Source organism: Juglans microcarpa x Juglans regia, chromosome 8D, assembly GCF_004785595.1.
Source record: "Juglans microcarpa x Juglans regia isolate MS1-56 chromosome 8D, Jm3101_v1.0, whole genome shotgun sequence".
Taxonomy (NCBI): Eukaryota; Viridiplantae; Streptophyta; class Magnoliopsida; order Fagales; family Juglandaceae; genus Juglans; species Juglans microcarpa x Juglans regia.
In genome coordinates this window covers 2,154,549-2,159,413 of record NC_054608.1, presented here as the reverse complement: position 1 = coordinate 2,159,413, position 4,865 = coordinate 2,154,549, and the positions used below count along the sequence as shown (strand labels likewise).

The following is a 4,865-nucleotide window of genomic DNA, read 5'->3' as shown; positions in this document are numbered from 1 at the left end:
ACATATATATATATATATATTATATATATCGATAAATGACATTCTACAATAATGTAGCCCGAAGCTAACATATGGCGACACAGTCTTTCTTTTTCATTTTTTTTTTTTTTCCTTATCGTTTACCTACAAAGATGAGTGCTATAATTTACCAAGGTAAGTAAACAGTAATACCTAAAGGTAAAGACAAAAGCTATATAAAGCAAGCGAAGGGCTGGCTTAGGGGCAGAACTAAAGCCCCCACTTTGTAGTGAAGATGGGAAAAATGGGGTCTTCCATGGCCTCTCTCATTCTCGCTGCTTTAATAGCAATAGTGTCTCTTAGCTTGCCATCTGAAACTTCTGCACATTATCCACATGCATCACCTCCACCTCCTATCTATCCACACCATCCGCCGCACCATCCCTCCTCCCCCTCACCATCCACATCCGCCACACCTTCCCCTTCCCCTTCCCCCTCACCATCCACATCCGCCACACCTTCCCCTTCCCCTTCCCCCTCACCTTCCACATCCGCCACACCTTCCCCTTCCCCTTCCCCCTCACCATCCACATCCGCCACACCTTCCCCTTCCCCTTCCCCCTCACCATCCACTTCCCCCTCACCTTCCACATCCGCCACACCATCCCCTTCCCCCTCACCATCCACATCCGCCGCACCATCACCTTCCCCCTCACCATCCACATCCATACAAGTACAAGTCTCCTCCCCCTCCACCGTACAAGTACAAGTCTCCTCCACCTCCACCTTACAAGTACAAGTCTCCTCCCCCTCCACCTTACATTTACAAGTCTCCTCCCCCTCCACCTTACAAGTACAAGTCTCCTCCCCCTCCTCCTTACATTTACAAGTCTCCTCCCCTCCACCTTACAAGTACAAGTCTCCTCCACCTCCACCTTACATTTACAAGTCTCCTCCCCCTCCACCTTACAAGTACAAGTCTCCTCCCCCTCCTCCTTACATTTACAAGTCTCCTCCCCCTCCACCTTACAAGTACAAGTCTCCTCCCCTCCTCCTTACATTTACAAGTCTCCTCCCCCTCCACCTTACAAGTACAAGTCTCCTCCACCTCCACCTTACATTTACAAGTCTCCTCCCCCTCCACCTTACAAGTACAAGTCTCCTCCCCCTCCTCCTTACATTTACAAGTCTCCTCCCCCTCCTCCTTACAAGTACAAGTCTCCTCCACCCCCACCTCCCAAGCCCCACCCCCACCATCCACCACCTTACAAGTGTCCTCCCCCACCTCCTCCTCCGGTTTACAAGTACAAATCTCCTCCCCCTCCTCCTCCAGCTCCCAAGCCACATCCGCACCCGTACATCTATACATCACCCCCTCCTCCGTACCACTACTAGAGACTGTCTCTGATAACATCATGGTAAGCTTCTCAATACTTGCAACTTTACATTTCCTAATTTTCCAAAGCACCCAATTACAGCGTTCCATTCTAGCAACAGTTCTAGTCCGTCGTCAATGATCTGCATGCAAATATTACATTTATTCAGCTGGCTGCATTAATTGCATATAAGCATTTCAAAATTTTATTTCCGTTATGCTTTTAAATTCTCTGAAACAAATCGATCCTGAAGACATAAATCAACATATTCTTGCAGGAAAGCAAAAGAATTTAATTGCCAAAATGAAGAAAGGTTTGGTATACAAAGAAGGACGTCGAGTTCTGACTTTGTTGTATTGCTCATTTTGTGTTGTTGGCCGGGCTCACCTTGTTCATGTTGTTTAGTGTAGTAAGGAGTGATCCATGTAATATTTATGCCTATAATTATGTCTATCTACTTGGGAGTTTCGACCTTTAAGCTAAAGCAGAGGTCGACTTTAAGAAATAAAATAAGGACGTTTCTGTAATGGCCCTTTGAGTAATATTATTTATTTGTTTTCTTCTTTCCCTCTCTCTAGTTTTTTCTCCTTTCTAACGAAGGTCCTTATTTTAATAATTGACCCCTTTTTGTCCATGAATGCATGGCTTTTTCCATGCAACGGAAACAGAAACCGCGTCACAGAAAGAAGTACTGGGTCCACTACGGAATCCCTCAATTGTCATGCAGATTGCACTTTAGTTGAACCAATCTTCGTGCTTTATCATTTTATTCTCTCTAATGGCACTTTAGCGCGCGGAAGAGATAAGAATACCAGCAAATGGCAAGGGACCTCAATATTCTTCAGGAATCAGGACCAAAAAAAACGAAAATTATATCTATATATATATATATATATATATATATATATATATATATTATTCCCCTTGCAGTTGTAATATTGGAGGGTTCGGTTTAGCACTTCGATCAGTTCATAAAATATATCTCTACGTACGTACGATTCCTGCAGATCACATGCATATTATATGCTTGTGCTACTTAAGTAGTACTTCATGATTTTCCATGACGTTTAATTTAAAACTTACAAACTGCAAGGAAATTATAACAACATGATCGGTAACATATCAAGGAATTACTTAAGTGATCAGCCCCAGGTACGTACTAGTTAATTAGTGGCCGAATGTGTCATATATGACCACATCCGAACCATGCAGCTCATGTCAGAATAGTAGCAATATTGTTTGGAGAGATTATATAACAAACAATGAAAAATTGTATGCATTTACTATTATTCACTACTTCACACTCTATAAAAAATACATTAACATCTTATAAAATAAAAAATAAAAATTATACGTGTAAAGTGTGAAAATAAATAGTAGCTAATGCATAAAATTCCTCTTCAAACAATATTGTTATTTGTTGATCCGTAACCAGCTATGAGTAATGTTATTTGAAGGATTAATTTACACCACACATCATTCACATTGTATTATTTGATTTGTAATATTCATTTAAGGTTTAGTTTACGATTAAAGAGAGGAATAGTATACTTGTGTATCTTTATCATTTTCCATAAAGTAGAAAAAGAATTTTATTCTAAAGCCCGTGTGTAGAACACACCTCTTAAAGTGCTTACATGGCATAATTTTTTTTTGAAAAATAAATTTTAAAAGTTAAATAATACTACAAATCAAATATTATCATTTAAATAATATAAATTATTTGCTCTACACACCAAATTGAGAATAAAATAACTCAAAATAAAATATAAGAATGGAGAAATTCACAATAATTAATACCATTTTGTAAATATAATCTATAGCTAGACAACATTGAGGCTAGTCATAAAAATGGGAATTGCAATATTAAATATATAGTCTCGATCGAATATCTATCTCTCTAATCTGGATTAAATATCGTCCATCAAACCGAAGACAATATGCATGTTCAAGCTGGTGTGTGTGTGTATATATTATATATATATTTATATATATATATATAGAGAGAGAGAGAGAGAGAGAGAGAGAGAGATGTACTTAATTAACGTGAGACATACAACTTGATGCAAAGTAGTACGTTTCTTAGGACTCTAATTAGGATCCACACGAGCTAGTGTAATTATAAGAAAAAATCTACTCATCCTCAAATCACACAACACACATAATTTTTTTATTTTATTTTTTTTATTTTTTTATCTTATCAAATGTGTGGTGTATAGATGATGAGTATAAAAACTCAATTATTTTAAAAGAATAAAATCAGAAAAAAAAATTAAATAAATTAAAAATAAATATGATGTATAATGTATGATGTGAGGAGATGATGAGTAACAAAACTCGTGTAATAATGATGAGTTTTTCTTCTTTTTTTCAAATCTCTTTTGAGTAGTAATTTTAAAGAAATATTTTAATAAATTTATAAAAATAAATTTATAAATTAACGTGATTATACATTAAATTATAGTATTAATTTTCTTATAAAATAAATATAATGTCTTATATAAAATTATAAATAACGGTATATATATATATATATATATATATATATATACTAGCAGTAGTAAACGTGCAAAGCACGTTTGTCACATCTGCCAAATTGAAGAAAAAAATAAAGTGTGACTTCAAATATTAAAATATCTAATGCATAAGAGTGAAATTACTATTTATTCATGTTCAGCATTTATTATGAAATTTAAATTATATTAAAAATTCAAATTAATTAGATAGTTTTTTTCTCTTAAAAATGTTCAGTAAAACTTTATCTTTTATTTAATGATGAAAAATTAGTATTTTATAAATTAAAGTTAATTTTAAGTGTATGATATAATATTTATATTTTAATTGTCTATTTTATGTTACTTTAAATCAATATTTAAACTTATACTATTGAATTAAATCTGAAGATTTAAGATGAAGGGTTAGGATTTAAAACTCAAAACCCAACATTTTTCCCCACTTTTCCTTTCTCCCTCTCTCTCCTTCTCCACGCACGTTTGCCTAATTTAGTTAATTAAGAATATTATCATATTTAAATTATATTAAAACTCTAATTATTTATATGGTTTTAATTTCTTAAAAATATTTAGTAAAATTTCATCATTTATTTAATGATGGAAGATTAGTATTTTATAAATTAAATTTGATAGTTTATGTATGATATGTTATTTATATTTTAATTATTTTAATTTTAAATTAGTTTAAATCAGTGTTTTAATAAGAGAAATTATTTATATATAAATTTTAACAAGAGAAATTATTTATTATAGTGATAAATATTACAGTCTTATAATTGTATCTCTAAATTTTAACAAAAGAAATTATTTATATAATTTTAAAGTGTGTAAAATATGCACAATATCTTTAAAAAATTTTGGTATATTTGAGATCTACTTTAAACAATTTACTTTTTACATAATAATGATAAATATTTTAATGATTTTATTTTATTTTTATATATAATAGTGATTATATTTTTTATTTATATATAATAGTAATAAATATTATAGTGATTTTTTTTCCTCATTTTCTTTC

At 32.9% G+C, this 4,865-nt stretch overlaps 1 pseudogene; it reads left to right on the top strand.

Annotated features, from left to right (window-relative positions):
- The first annotated feature begins 253 nt into the window (after positions 1–253).
- LOC121242056 lies at positions 254–1,861 on the top strand (annotated as a pseudogene).
- Positions 1,862–4,865: the final 3,004 nt, after the last annotated feature.